Raw genomic sequence first — 15,980 nt, forward strand, 5'->3', positions numbered from 1 at the left:
CTAGAATGCCGCAAGAAGTCCTGGAGCAGAAGTGCTGTTCTGAACTCACTGAAATATAATGTGGAACCACATTAGCCAAGGTTCTCCAGAGAAACAGAAAACGGAACCAAGAGGATACAGATAGAGATTTTTTATTGGAGTGTAATTGCTTTACAATGTTGTGTTAGTTTCTGCTGTACAATGAAGTGAATCAGCCATACATATACACATATCCCATCTCTCTTGAGTCTCCCTTCCACTCTCTTATTCCACCCCTCTAGGTCATCACAGGGCCCTGGACTAAGCTCCCTCTGCTATACAGCAGGCTCCAACTAGCTCTTTAGTTGACACATGGTAGTGTATATACGTCTACCTTGAACCCTCAGCTCATGCCACCCTCTCCTTCTCCACCCACCTATTGTGTCCACATGTCCAATCTCTGTGCCTGTGTCTCTATTCCTGCCCTGTGAATGTGTACACGGGTACCATTTTACTAGACTCCACATATATGTGTTAGTAGACAGCATTTGTTTCCCCTTTCTGACTTCTCTCTAGGTCCATTCACATCTCTGCAAAGGACCCAATTTCATTCCTTTTGATGGCTGAATAACATTCAATTCTGTATATGTACCACATCTTCTTTACCCACTCATCTGTCCATGGACATTTATAAATAATTAGATAAAGGCTGACAAATCCACAATCTGCTATCTGCAATGAAAGCTGGTCCTGTAGCTCCAGTCTGAATCCAAAGGCCAGAGAAACAAGAGAATTGATGGTGTAAGTCCCAGTTTGAGGGCAGGAGAAGACCAATGTCCCAGCCCAAGCCATGAGGCAGAGCATTCTCCCCTCATCTGCCTTTCTGTTCTATTCAGGACCTCAACAGATGAGATGATGCCCATTCTCACCGCCAAGGGCAGTCTCCATGATTCAGTTTACTATTCGAATGCTAATCTCTTCCAGAAATACAAACAAGCTCAGAAATAATGTTAAACTAAAAACCCGAACATCCCAAGACCCAGACAAGCTGGCATGTAAAATGAATCATCACAGGGACCTTAGGTCTGGTGTTAATGAAATTGGGTGTGCATGTATGTCTTCATGCATGCTGCAAATTAGAGGGTAAACTATTTACTGAGGCACAGTATACATCCAGGAATACACACAAATCGTAAGGATATAGATCAGTGAGTTTTCACAAAATAAACACACCATGTATCTAGTACACCATGTACCATGAGAATTCCTCTCATGTCTCCTTCCTCCTATTCAAGAGTAATTACTTTCCAGATTTCAAAAACAGATGACTTTTTATGGTTAAGTAATATTTAATTTTATATATGTACCATGTCTTCTCTATTCATTCACCTATCATTGGACGTTTAGGTTGCTTCCATGTCCTGGCTCTCATAAATAGTGCTTCAGTGAACATTGGGGTACATGTGTCCTTTTGAATTATGCTTTTCTCAGAGTATATGCCTAGTAATGGGACTACTGGATCATATTGTAGCTCTATTTTTAGTTTTTAAAGAGCCTCCATACTGTACTCCATGGGGGCTGTACCAATTTACTTTCCCACCAACAGTGCAAGAAGGTTCCTTTTCTCCACACCCTCTCCAGCATTGATTGATTGTAGATTCTTTAATGATGGCAATTCTGAGCAGTGACATCTCATTGTAGTTTTGATTTCCATTTCTCTAACGATATGGAAAACTTGACAGTGGCCACAGGACTGGAAAAAGTCTTCATTCCAATCCCAAAGAAGGGCAATGCCAAAGAATGTTCAAACCTACCGCACAATTATGCTCATTTCACATGCTAGTAAAGTAATGCTCAAAATTCACCAAGCTAGGCTTCAACAATACATGAATGAAGAACTTCCAGATGTTCAAGCTGTATTTAGAAAAGGCAGAGGAACCAGAGATCAAATTGCCTAGATCATACGAAAAGCAAAAGAATTCCAGAAGAGCATCTACTTCTTCTTCACTGACCACAGTAAAGCCCTTGACTATGTCAGTTCAGTTGTTCAGTTGCTCAGTCATCTCTGACTCTTTGGGACCCCATGGACTGCAGCATGTCAGGCTTCTCTGTCCATCACCAACTCCTGGAGTTTGCTCAAACTCATGTCCATCGAGTTGCTAATGCCATCCAACCATATCATCCTCTGTCGTCCCCTTCTCTCTGGCCTTCAATCTTGCTCAGCATCATGGTCTTTTCCAAGGAGCCAGTTCTTCACATCAGGTGGCTAAAGTATTGGAGTTTCAGCTTTAGCATCAGCCCTTACAATGAATATTCAGGACTTCCAATGAATATCCTTCAGGACTGACTGGTTTTATCTCCTTGCTGTCCAAGGGGCTCTCAAGAGTCTTCTCCAACACCACAGTTCAAAAGCATCAGTTTTTCAGTGCTCAATTTTCTTTATGGTCCAACTCTCACATCCATACATGACTACTGGAAAAACCACAGCTCTGACTAGATGGACCTTTGTTGGCAAAGTAATGTCACTGCTTTTCAATATGCTGTCTAGGTTGGGCATAGTTTTTCTTCCAAGGAGCAAGTGACTTTCAATTTCATGGCTGCAATCACCTTTTGCAGTGAATTTGGAGCCCCCAAGAATAACGTCTCTCACTGTTTCCATTGTTTCCCCATCTATTTGCCACGAACTGATGGGACCAGATGCCATGATCTTAGTTTTCTTAATGTTGAGTTCTAAACCAGCTTTTAAACTCTCCTCTTTCACTTTCATTAAGAGGCTCTTTAGTTCTTTGCTTTCTGCTATATGCGTGGTGTCATCTGCATATCTGAGGTTGTTGATGTTTCTCCTGGCAATCTTGATTCCAGCTTGTGCTTCATCCTGCCCAGTATTTCACATGATGTATGTTGCATATAAGCTAAATAAGCAGGGTGACAATATATAGCCTTGACATACTCCTTTCTTGATTTGGAACCAGTCTGTCATTCCATGTCCAGTTCTAACTGTTGATTCTTGACCTGCATACAGATTTCTTAGGAGGCAGATAAGTTGGTCTGGCATTTCCATTTCTTAAGTACCTCCCATTTTTTGACTGTGTGGATCACATCAACTAAAAAGTTGCTGGTGCAAGTTGTGTGTTATGCCGGGATTCATGACCTCCAGAGGAGAGGATTTCAATCCGGGGTCAGAGATGAGCCTTGACTACTTGGAGAATTTTTTAGCAAAATTTTATTAAAGTATAATAGAGATAAGGAAAACTTCTGACATAGACATCAAAAGAGGACAGAAAGAGTGCATCCTTGGTAGTTTTTTAGCCAGGCGTTTTATGTCTGTTAGAAAGCTATTAATCAAATAAGAGAGACACCTCAAGGCTGATGGAGTTTCACCAGGCCCCTCTCCCACAATAGATAGGATGGCAGGAGGTGTGTTATCCAGCCATAAAACAGTTGACAGGAATACTGGTTTGTTGAGCCATTATCAGCCCAAGGTTTGAGAAAATAAAAAAAGTTAGTTTTAGGTGGAAGCATTTTGAAGAAAGGCAAATTCAAAAGTAAATACATCGTTCCATTAACGTAGCCTAAGAAAAACATTTCCGTAAGAAAAACACATTGGTTAGCTCAAGTCAGGATCTCTGCCACTTGCAGTTTATTTCCTCCTGCCACTTGGGCACCTCTGGCCTTCCTGCCTGTTACCTTCTCAAAACTGGAAAATTCTTCAAGAGATGGGAATACCAGACCACCTTACCTGCCTCCTGAGAAACCTGCATGCAGGACAAGAAGCAACAGTGAGAACCAGACATGAAACAATGGACTGGTTCCAAATTGGGAAAGGAGGATGTCAAGGCTGTATATTGTCACCCTGCTTATTTAACTTACATGCAGAGTACATCATGAGAAATGCTGGGCTGGAGCAAATACAAGCTGGAATCAAGATTGCCAAGAGAAATATCAATAACCTCAGATATGCAGATGAAACCACCCTTATGGAAGAAAGCAAAGAGGAACTAAAGAGCTTCTTGATGAAGGTGAAAGAGGAGAGTGAAAACATTGGCTTAAAACTCAACATTCAAAAAACGAAGATCATGGCATCTGGTCCCATCACTTCATGGCAAATAGATGGGGAAACAATGGAAACAGTGACAGATTTTGCTTTCTTGGATCCCAAGATCACTGCAATGGTGACTGCAGCCATGAAATTAAAAGATGCTTGCTCCTTGGAAGAAAAGCTATGCCCAACGTAGACAGCAAATTAAAAATCAGAGACATTACTTTATTATTTTACTGCATGCATTTATATCTGTACTCCATCTGTAATTGATTTCTGGGTTTGGTGTGATGCAGGGACTAAGAATTATTTTTCCCATATGGATATCCAGCTGGAACAGCGCCATCAGTCAAAAGGGCCACCTTTTCTCTTGACTAGCAGTGTCACTTTTGGTCACATTCAGGGTGACTGCCTAAGTGTGGGTCTAGTGTCTAGACTTTCCATTCTGATGCCTTGATCTACTCATCTAACCATGCACTGTATTAACTGCCATAATTTTATAACCACAAAACACACTGCATTTAAAAAAAATATTATTATTATTTGGCTGCACTGCAGTCCAGAATATTCATTGGAAGGACTGGTGCTGAAGCTGAAACTCCAATCCTTTGGCCACCTGATGGGAAGACCTGACTCATTAGAAAAGACCCTGATACTGGGAAAGATTGAAGGCAGGAAGAGAAGAAGATGACAGAGTATGAGATGGTTGAATGGCAACACCAACTGGTGCTGGACATGAGTTTGAGCAAGCTCCGGGAGTTGATGATGGACAGAGAAAGAGGAGAGTGAAAAAGTTGGCTTAAAGCTCAACATTCAGAAAACTAAGATCATGGCATCTGGTCCCATCACTTCATGGCAAATAGATGGGGAAACAGTGGAATCAGTGTCAGACTTTATTTTTCTGGGCTCCAAAATCACTGCAGATGGTGATTGCAGCCATGAAATTAAAAGAAGCTTACTCCTTGAAACGAAAGTTATGACCAAACTAGACAGCATATTAAAAAGCAGAGACATTACTTTGTCACCAAAGTCCGTCTAGTCAAGGCTATGGTTTTTCCAGTAGTCATGTATGGATGTGAGAGTTAGACTATAAATAAAGCTGAATGCTGAAGATGCTTTTGAACTGTGGTGTTGGAGAAGACTCTTGATAGTCCCTTGGACTGCAAGGAGATCCAACCAGTCCATCCTATAGGAGATCGGTCCTGGGTGTTCATTGAAAGGACTGATGCTGAAGATGAAGCTGCGATAATTTGGCCACCTGATGTGAAGAACTGACTCATTTGAAAAGACCCTGATGCTGGGAAAGATTGAGGGCAGGAGGAGAAGGGGACAACAGAAGATGAGATGGTTGGATGGCATCACTGACTCAATGGACATGAGTTTGGGTAAATTCCGGAAGTTGGTGATGGACAGAGAAGCCTGGCGTGCTGCAGTCCATGAGGTTGCAAAGAGTCGGACACAACTGAGCAACTGAGCTGAACTAGGTCCTCACTGCAGTGCATGGGGGCGTTTCTCTAGTTGCGGCACACACAATTCTCTTGTCGCAGATCACAGGCTCCAGAGTGCTCCAGCTCAGCACTTGCAGGTCACAGACTTCGTTGCCCTGCTGCATGTGGTATCTTAGTTTCCTGACCAGAGATTGAACCCACATCACCTGCATTGGAAGGTAGATTTTTAACCACCAGGCTACCAGAGAAGCCCTCATATTGCACTTTTAAGGTGTTTTCTTAACACATATTCATAAGAAAAGAAGCTGTGGTTCAAATGATATGGATCATATTCTGGAAGCTCTTGCCTTATACAGTCGAATGCCTCCAAAGGTGTCACATCTTCAAATAGTGCACATAATTATTATTTTACTTCTTTGGCCTTAATTTTGCCAAGTTTTAGTTCTTGCATTAAAACAGATTGCACCAATTGCACCCAACTCTCGTGGTATTGACAACCACCACTTAGGCCATTACACTTCAGGTGCTGTGCTAACATTTGTCTCAAAAGATCTGCAGGATTGGTTATATGCTTCCCATTTCCCATGTTAGGAAACCAAGGCTCTGGAAGGTCACTTGACTCTTGCAAGTCAGGGCAGCAAGTGCCAGAGATGCAAGTCCAGTCTCTAACCCCCTCTCTCCACAGCAGAGTCCTTCCTTCCCTCACTCTGCTAGTACTTTAACTTGCAAATCTTTCATAACAAACTAGGTGGAATTGCTTTCTCTTTGTGGGCAGAGGTGTCCCAGTCCCCCCTCCTCATGTCTTTAATCCTTATACCCTTCTCAGAAGGAATGACAGTTAACAAGACTTCTTCCTGGCTGGGGGAACCCTGCATATTTGATTTTTCACCCAAAAGAAAGACTGGAGTGATGTCCTTTGCATGGATGCCCCTTCCACAGGGGCCAGTGGTCTACAGGAACTAGTTAAGCAGTTTCAGAAAATGTATTAGTGGTTACATTGCCACTCCTCATGCATAGGTGAGAGAGAAAGATGTGTAAGTGCCAGATTTTAAGGGGAAACAGAAGACATGAAGAGGGCGGGAGCTGCAAAGGCTTCTAGGAGTAACCCTGATGCCCGTGCTGGTTGATCTTGGAGGGAATTCTCAACAGACAGCATTTGAAGGAGAAGGACAGCAGAATGAGCTGGGAGGTGATGTGTGGGTTTCTCACCTTAGAAACAGGCTTCAAACCAACATGCGGACCAGATTCTTCATCAAACACACATGTATCTGTTTCTCTCACACACATGCACCCACAAATCTCTCCCCGTTGCTCCCCTACACACTGAAAGTTCAGATCTTTGCCAGTATGCTAAAAGGAATTTTGACAAAAGAAGGCTCCAGTTCCTTCCACAGCCCCTTACCAAGTGCCTTGTTCTGAGCTGAGCTGGGGGAGGAGGGAGAAGGATGGAATGGGTGGAAAGAGATTTGTAGAGGTGCCGTGCCCTCTCTCACTAGCTGGTTTTTTAAGTTCAGTTCAGTCGCTCAATTGTGTCCAACTCTTTGCGAACCCATGGACTGCAGCACAACAGGCCTCCCTGTCCATCACCAACTCCTAGAGCTTGCTCAAACTCATGTCCATCGAGTCAGTGATGCCATCCAACCATCTCATCCTCTGTCCTCCCGTTCTCCTCCTGCCTTCAATCTTTCTCAGGATCAGGGTCTTTTCAAATGAGTCAGTTCTTCCATCAGGTGGCCAAAGGATTGGAGCTTCAGCTTTAGCATCAGCCCTTCCAATGAATATTCAGGACTGTTTTCCTTTAGGATTGACTGGTTGGTTCTCCTTGCTGTCCAAGGGACTTTCAAGAGTCTTCTCCAACATCACAGTTCAAAAGCATCTATTCTTTAGCATTCAGCTTTCTTTATGGTCCAACTCTCACATCCATACAAGACTGCTGGAAAAACTATAGCCTTGACTAGATGGACGTTTGTTGGCAAAGTAATGTCTCTGCTTTTTAATATGTTGTCTAGGTTGGTCATAGCTTTTCTTCCAAGGACCAAGTGTCTTTTAATTTCATGGCTGCAGTCACCATCTGCTGTTTTAAGTAATGACCAGGTATTTGAAGGTGTCCCCCAGCAAAATTAATGTCATTTGTAGCAGCGGAGTGTGATGTGTAGCTAGAAATAGGGAAAGCATGGGGCTTAGATCTGGGAAGGACAATATTTGGATAATAGCAGAACTCAAGGACTCTGCTACTGTATTTTTGTGTGATGTGTTTGTGTGTGCTTAGTCACTCAGTTGTGTCCGACTCTCTGTGGCTCCAGGGACTGTAGCTCGCCAGGCTCCTCTGTCCATGGGGTTTTTCCAGGCAAGAATACTGGAGTGGGTTACCGTTTCCTTCTCCAGGGGATCTTCCTGACCAGGGATCGAACTCACATCTCCTGCCTTGGCAGCCAGATTCTTTACCACTCAGTCACCTGAGACTGAGGATAGTGCTTTCCTCAGAACCATATTGTTAACCCTTGAGTCCCTGAGATCTGCCAGCCTGCCGCGGGACAGCAAAGAAAGCCCAAGGCAACCAGGGGCTCCTCCTGCTCCAAGACAGCAGAGCTCCCATGTTCCTGACACCTGACACTCACATCTGCGGATGAGCAAAGGCAGAAACTGGGGGCTGCTAGGGAGGGTGGCTGTCCAGGGAGCCTGCTGAGTCCTGTGTGCCAAACTGAAGCTCCACGAATGCAGGGACGGGTGATGCTCTGATCAAGGGGGCAGAACTAAGCCAAGGGCACAGCAGAATCTTTGCTTCCCTTGTACAGGGTCCTGTGTCCCCAGCACCAGCCACGGGTGCTTTTACATTTCCTTTATTTTTTTTCCCACTTTTTTTTCCATTTATTTTCTAATAATGATTTTATTTTATTATTCTTCTTTTTATTAAAATATATTTGATTTACAATGTTGTGTTAGTTTCTGGTATACAGCAAAGTGGTTTAGTTATCTCTCTCTCTCTATATCTATCTATCTATATATATAAATCTCAGGTTATACTGTATGGTTGATGTTACTAATATAGATATCCTCAAATTATGTAGAATTCATATAGATCTGATATGCCCTGATAAAATGTGGTCAATTATAATTCTAGTTATCATGTTAAAGGGTTACAAGTCATAGCAATGACCAGGCTACATTGTCAATTGCAGTTTAACCAGATTTTAAACATGCCTGGGTTGGGAAGATCTCCTGGAGAAGGGCATGACAACCCACTCCAGTATTCTTGCCTGGGAAATCCCATGGACAGAGGAACCTGGTGGGCTATAGTCCATGGGGTTGCAAAGAGTTGGACACAATTAAGCAACTTGAGTAGAGTTCCCTGTGCTATAGAGTCAGCCCTTGTTGGATATCTACTTTATATAGAGTAGTGTATGCATGTTACTTCCATCTTTACATTTTCTTTAAATGTCCACAGGATAAAGATGTTCCTCCAAGCAAGCTGGAAGAGAAAACACAGAGAGACACCAAGGCTCCATCTGGGCTTGATGAGACTTTGAGCTAATTATGGGACTCCAGTTTTTATGTTATTACTTATTTGTTTTACAGAAACTGGAAGGATGGAGTCAACATTGTTTAGGCAAGAACATAAAATCCTGCCTCCTGCCTGGCACATGCCTCCTGCTTCCAGTGAGACAACTTCTAAGCAAAAAGAAATAACCTTTTGGATATTTGAAGACGTTGAAGCCTTGTTGCAGTCTCATGGGTTAAGTTCTTTAACCTTCATAGCCCTGAAAGGCAGATATTGTTTCCATTTTGCAGATGAGGAAACTGAGGCTCAGAGGGAGTATTTGCTGATGATTGAAAAAAAAAAAATAGTAGACAGTGAAGGTAAAATTTACTCCAGGTCTGTCCAGCTCCGAAGTCAATGATATAAGGTAATATTAATTTTGGTGTCAAATATCATAATGGTCCTCAGGACATAATTTTTGTTAACTCTGTTGTATTTTTATTGAATTGACCCTGTCATGGCTCAGCAGTAAAGAATCCACCTGCCAATGAAGGAGATGCAAGAGATGGGACTTTGAACTTGAGTCAGGAAGATTCCCTGGATTAGGAAATGGCAAGTCACTCCATTTTTCCTGTCTGGAAGATTCCATGGACAGAGGATCCTGGTGGGCTACAGTCAATGGGGTTGCAAAAGAGCTGGATACAACTGAGGGACTGAGCACATGTATTTTTACTAACATTTTATGACTTCTTTCACAATTCTGCACAATTCTGTATGATTCTGCACATGGTACTTATCACACTCCTTCACTTATTTTTCACAAGCCTTTTAAAGGGTTGGTTTTCCCATTCTGGATATGTAGTATAAGTTTTTAGTGAACCAAAAACTTCTTAGTGGACTTGTTTATTTTGACATGAGTAGTTTTATCTCTGAATTCCCTAGTAAAAGAGCAACTGACCATCTCACCGTATGCTTCAGTATGGCAGGAAACCATTCAGAAGGAAAAGAAACAACTCCTTGGGCACATTTGTGTGGCAGACGAGAATGCCTGTCTTTTTCCAGAAACAGATAATCCCGGGTGTTCCTCATTCAGAGCTGCCCCTAGATCTAAGACTTGGCATTGAACTTCCCAGAGCTTTGGTTGAATTTTCTTCGTGCAGAGAAACTTGCTTCCTCATGCCTTGGCTGCAAGTGGCTGTAAATGGGTTTCATATAATTTGAGTCTATCAGAATCCACACAATTCCTCGACTTTTGAAGCTGCTGCTTCTGCAGTTCCTCAGATGTCTAGAGTGAGGAAGGCATGCCAAGAAAGCATTCCAAATGCATCGGCTACATGAACTATGCTTGGCTGGATGAGAGGCGTTACCTACGCAGGGAAATTAGGAGAAGCAGTACTCAGAAGGTGAGGAGCTAAGGGTTTTCATGGTAGATTCCACAATTAATACTTCCCATCTTTAAGGGGCAGTTATCACATGGAAGTAGCTAAGCTTTGGAGAAAGTAGCTATAAAACCAAAGACTTTAAGTAACTAGCCTGTGGCCACACAAATCAATGCTAGGAGCTGAGAATAGAAGCCAGCCTTCCGACCTCTTGTCTGAGACTCTATCCATCATCCCTGTCTCCCTGAGACTAAAATACACCCTTCCCTTTAGAAACAAATGAAACCAGTGTGACCCAGTGGATCTCAGTGTTGTTACTGTAATTGCCATAGCAACAAGATTTAGAGTTCAAAATCTAAGCTTTGGTTTTACATTTGGGGAGGACACTGGGGAGATTGTGGTAAGAAACCTCTCTCCAAATAAATAAATAAAGTTTAATTTTTCTATGACTTGAATCCAAATGCAGATATAGAAAGCTTTACTGTTTGGAGCTTTAGAACTTCCAGGTGAGGAAATAGTTTTTTTCTCATAGATTTTTTTTTTTTTTTTGCTGTTTTTCTTTTTTAACAAAATTAGAATCCTATTTTCATTCTATAGTTATCTTTATAGTATTCAAAGTTCTTTAGAATACTTGATGAGTCAATATATAATTAGTATATTTTATAGGATTTCAAATAATTTCTGGGGCTTCCCAAATAGCTCAGTGGTAAAGAATCCACCTGCCAATGTAAGAGACACAGCAGACGCAGGTTCAATCCCTGGGTCGGGAAGATCCCCTGGAGGAGGAAATGGTAACCACTCCAGTATTCTTGCCTGGAGAATCCCATGGACAGAGGAGCCTGGCAGGGTACAGTCTATAGAATGGAAAAGAGTCGAACATGACTGAGCAACTGAGCAAACACGCATGAAAAGAATTTCCAGTTGGGAAGTAATTCTGAATATCATCATAATGAATAGGCAAATGTTCTTCACTTATTTTGTTTCTAGGGTTACATGACTGATTTTACAAAATCAGATTATTCCCCCAAAGTAGCCCCTAATGAAAATGCGTTATGTGTTAAGAGGTTATAATTATATGCAGCAGAAATCCCAGTTGCTCCTCAGTTCAGACTCCTCCTTTCTCTAAATTTTTTTTTTCTAATCTTTTGCAACTAAGCCAAATGACTGCTTACTCACATTAATCAAAGCTAAATATGGCCATTTGTTTTGGTCAAAGAAATGTAAGTCAGAGTGTTTTGTGCAAGTCACAGAAAGTGTCTCTAAAGGGATGGGGACCACTTTCTTCCTCCCTGGATCATGGTGGTGATGGCTGGAGCTCTGGCATCCAGTCGGGATCCTGAGGTCCTGAGACATATGCTGGGGATAGCAGAGGTGTTGGCTGGACAAATTCTGTGTCCTGAAGACTTAGGGGAGCAGGTTCATAGATGTTCTTGCTGTTGCCTCTGGACTGCTTTTACAAGGCAAGAAAAGTAACATATCTAATTGGGTTTTCTGTCTCACATAGCAGAACTTAGTCCCAACTGATATAAGTGATGCAAAATAGTATTATTATTATTTGGATTATTCTATCAAAATTTAACTTTCTAGGATCAACAGAGGGAAACAACCCATTTGGTCTTTTCTACCTCTAATTCTTCCCACCCAGATCATAGACAGTGACAAATTTCCCCGTACTACGCCTGACATTAGCCTCTGTCGGGAACATTTCCTTTTGGCATGGGTAAGAGGAATTTGCAGTCCTCTCTGCAGACAGCAAACAGCCTTTGATGACAAGGATGTATTCCTAATAAGCTGGTTGTCCAGGAAGTGTGGGGATGGCCAGCTACTTCATCAAGGTGCAATCTCCAGTCTGTGAAGTGCCTTGAGGAAAGCACCTTGGTACAATTAATTTATGATCATTACCGACCTGGGGTTTAGAACAACCACAGAACAGCCGCCTAATGGGTGTAGGCGACTTGCTGTGAGCACAGGCCTGATGCCCTTGTCTGCTTCATCAGTGCTGCGTGCCCAGTGTACATTCCCAGAACGGGGCTGGGGGAAGCCCAGTGCTGGTTAAATAGTCATGTTAACCAGCCCTTTAATAGCTGACTGTTTTGCAAAAATGCAGGCAGCTGTCTTGATCAGATGACTAGTTACAAAAGGCCCTGAATTTTTGGAGTAACTTAATACTGCGTCTCTCATACACGTGCTTTATCTTGTGTGCTGAGGCCCGGCTGTGACCTGACCTGGGGCAGAGGAGGCGGTGGTGGCCCAGGTGTGGACAATTGTTATTAACCTCCCAGGTGCTCTTTGAGTCAGGATCTCACATGAGTGATGTGGACCACTGGGCACAGACACGCCATCCTCCCCCATGCTGAAAGCTCAGATCGGCAGCAAAGCTGGTTTTCACCGTCAACACAATTTAAGAGGAAGAAATCTAAAGGCAAGTAGCCTTTCAGGTGGTTTTTGGAACAATACGAGTAAGCAGCAAATAGGCAAATATTTGCATTTCTTTTGAAATGTGAAAATTTCTCTTATTTCAGAAAGTTTTTTAGGACAAAAAAATCCTTTATCAACAATTCTACTTAAGTATATGATCTCTGCATGAACCTCAGTATGCATTTATACCCAATGCTCTAGATGTCAACAATTTAAATGGCAAAATGTGCATTTATATATGTTACATATACAAATATTAACCTTGTTTATCCTCATTTTATTAACATTAAGCCATCAACTTAAAAGTGCAGTCTCTAACAACTTTGATTTAAATAGTGAGAGACTGCTATTCTAATTCCGTGATCAGGTTCTCCAATTTTTAAATCTGAAAGATTACTACTAATCTTTCTACTTCATCTTCACTGTGGCTTAAGGGTTTTATGAGAAATATTTACTATCTCTTTTTCAATCCTCAAATGATTATTTAATTGAATCTTCTTCTCTTCCACCTTGTTTTACATGATTTAGCAAGTGAAGTGCTGGTTCTCTCCAAAAGCGCTTGCTCCCAAAATAAGGAGGCCAATTATTTGCTGGTTCCAAATTTACTAAGTTTGGAAAAGTTGCCAAGTCGTGCATTCTTCCCATGTGCTATGTCATAACCTCAGCAGGTTGCAAATCAGATATCCTCATTCAGCTACACCTCTAGGGAATCCACTCACACGTCGTTTTCAATGTGTTTGGTTGTTTCTGCTGACTTATAAATGTTCCGAAGAAAAAGAGTCTGGCTTCTGTAGAAGACAGTTATAAAATGGATAACTAACCAGCGGGGGAGATTTCTGAATCAGTTTCAAAGAAGAGGACAAAGGGTCAATTGCCAGTCTAGGCTGAAGAATCTTGGTGCTGCAAAATAAGAAGAGCAGAGAGAATTAGAAGGGACAGAGAGAGACCTTGGAGTGAAATGGACTTGGCATTGGAAGCAATGGGAGCATCGAGAAGGTCTGTGATGTCTTGGAAAGGAGGAAGGATAATAGCAAAGTGTAAAGAAAAAATACTTTGGTCAAGCTTACATCTAGAAAGCATTATTCTTTATTTAGGCACACTTCGGTTGTTAGTAAAGCTGTTATTTCTTTTAAATATGTGCTTTTGTTGGACTGTGCTGCTTTTAACAAGAGTGTTGACTTTGATGGATCCACGTTTTATCTTCTTAATAAAAGGGATTGTGAGGTCCTTGACAGATGACCAGGGAAATCAAATTGGTAGCTTCTTCATTCAGTGATTCAACAAAGTTAATTGAGCAGTATGCATTTTTATATCCGTATATTTACCTGTGAGTGATTTCCATCAATAGTCATCTTTGCATCACTTTGGGTAACTAATACAGTATTTGGTTGCTTTACAAGATCTGTGAATTGTATCAAGTTTTTGTATGGAAAAAAGTGCAGGTTCATATATAACCCTCTCTCATTCGAGAAATGCCCAACCTTTGGGTTGGCCAGTGCAGGTGGTGGTTCTCTAAAATGCAGGCTGCATTTGTAGTGTTCCTAATCTCACCTGCCCAAGTTCAAATCTAGACATCATGGTCTATTATTAGCTGTGTGACTCGGGAAGCTTACTTAATCTCTCTGGGCCTCAGTTTCTTCATCTACAAAATGGGGATAATTCTACACATACATAATAAAGGTGAGACATTGGAACAGTGAAAATGGCAAGTTTCTACCTTTGGGTGTAAAATAAAATGCTTGAAATTACAAAAACATAGGGAATAGAAGGATATTTCCTCACCTCATTGGAGCATACAACAGTATGGCAGCAAGAAAAGATACAAAATTATGAGGAATGGTATCTCTGAATGTACAATGACGTCTATCAGGTTATAGGGAACCTGTGATAGGTGTTATTAGTTATAGTTTTTAAGACAAAAACTACAGAGGATTTCAGGGACTTCCCTGGTGGCTCAGATGGTAAAGTGTCTACCTACAATGTGGGAGACCCGGGTTCAATCCCTGGGTTGGCAAGATCCCCTGGAGAAGGAAATAGCTACCCACTCCAGTATTCTTGCCTGGAAAATCCCATGGACAGAGGAGACTGCTAGGCTACAGTCCATGGGATCGCAAAGAGTTGGACGATTGAGCGACTTCACTTCACTCACAATGGAGGATTTCAGCTGGGTTTTAAACTACATATCCACAATCTCAACCCTGTATCCACAATTCTAAAATTCAAAATTCTTCAGGAACCATGTTATTGATAACTCATATGGCTACAAGAAATGACCTAGTAAACTTTTTAGTGAAAACTTGGCCTGAATTGATGTGAGGCTATTTACGATCATGATTACCCACATTGTGACTATTTCTGGATTTCTCTATACTGATATATATGCTATCTTAGTGTAGTGCAAGGAAGGACCCCAAAACTTACGGCTGAAAGCAACAGTCACCATTTATAGCTTTTTCTTTTTAAAAAATACTTTATTTTTAATTGAAGGATAATTGCTTTACAATGTTGTATGGGTTTCTGCCATCCATCATCATGAATCAGCCATAGGTATACACATGTCCCCTCCTTCTTAAACCTCCCTCCCACCTCCCACTCCATCCCGCCCATCTAGGTTGTCACAGAGACCTGGTTCTAGTTCCCTGAGTCGTACAGCAAATGCCCACGGCTATTTTACATATGGTAATGCAACTTTTTCCATCCATCCCACCTTCTCCTCCCTTCATTCCCCGTGTCCATATTTCTGTTCTCTGTGTCCACATCTCCACCGCTGTCCTGCAAATAGGTTCATCAGAACCCTCTTTCTAGATTCCATATACATGTGTTAAAATACGGTATTTGTTTTCTCATTCTGACTTACTTTACTCTGTATAATAGGCTCTAGGTTCACCTACCTCATTAGCACCAAATCAAGAGCTTCTTTTTACAGCTGAGTAATATTCCATCATATATATGTACCACAGTTTCTTTATCCACTCATCTGTTGATGGGTATCTAGGTTGCATCCATGTCCTAGCTATCATAAATAGTGCTGCAATGAACATTTGGGTACATGTATCTTTTTCAATTATGGCTTTCTCAGGGTATATGCCCAGTAGTGGGACTGTTGGGTCATATGGTAGTGTGATTCCTAGCTTTTTATGGAATCCCCACACGGTCTTCCATAGTGGCTGTATCTGTTTGCACTCCCACTGACCGTGTAGGAGGATTCTCTTTTCTCCAGTCTCTCTCCAGCATTTATGTTTGTAGATTTCTTGATAATG

This window comes from Bubalus kerabau, chromosome 18 (assembly GCF_029407905.1).
Source record: "Bubalus kerabau isolate K-KA32 ecotype Philippines breed swamp buffalo chromosome 18, PCC_UOA_SB_1v2, whole genome shotgun sequence".
In the NCBI taxonomy this organism is placed as follows: Eukaryota; Metazoa; Chordata; class Mammalia; order Artiodactyla; family Bovidae; genus Bubalus; species Bubalus kerabau.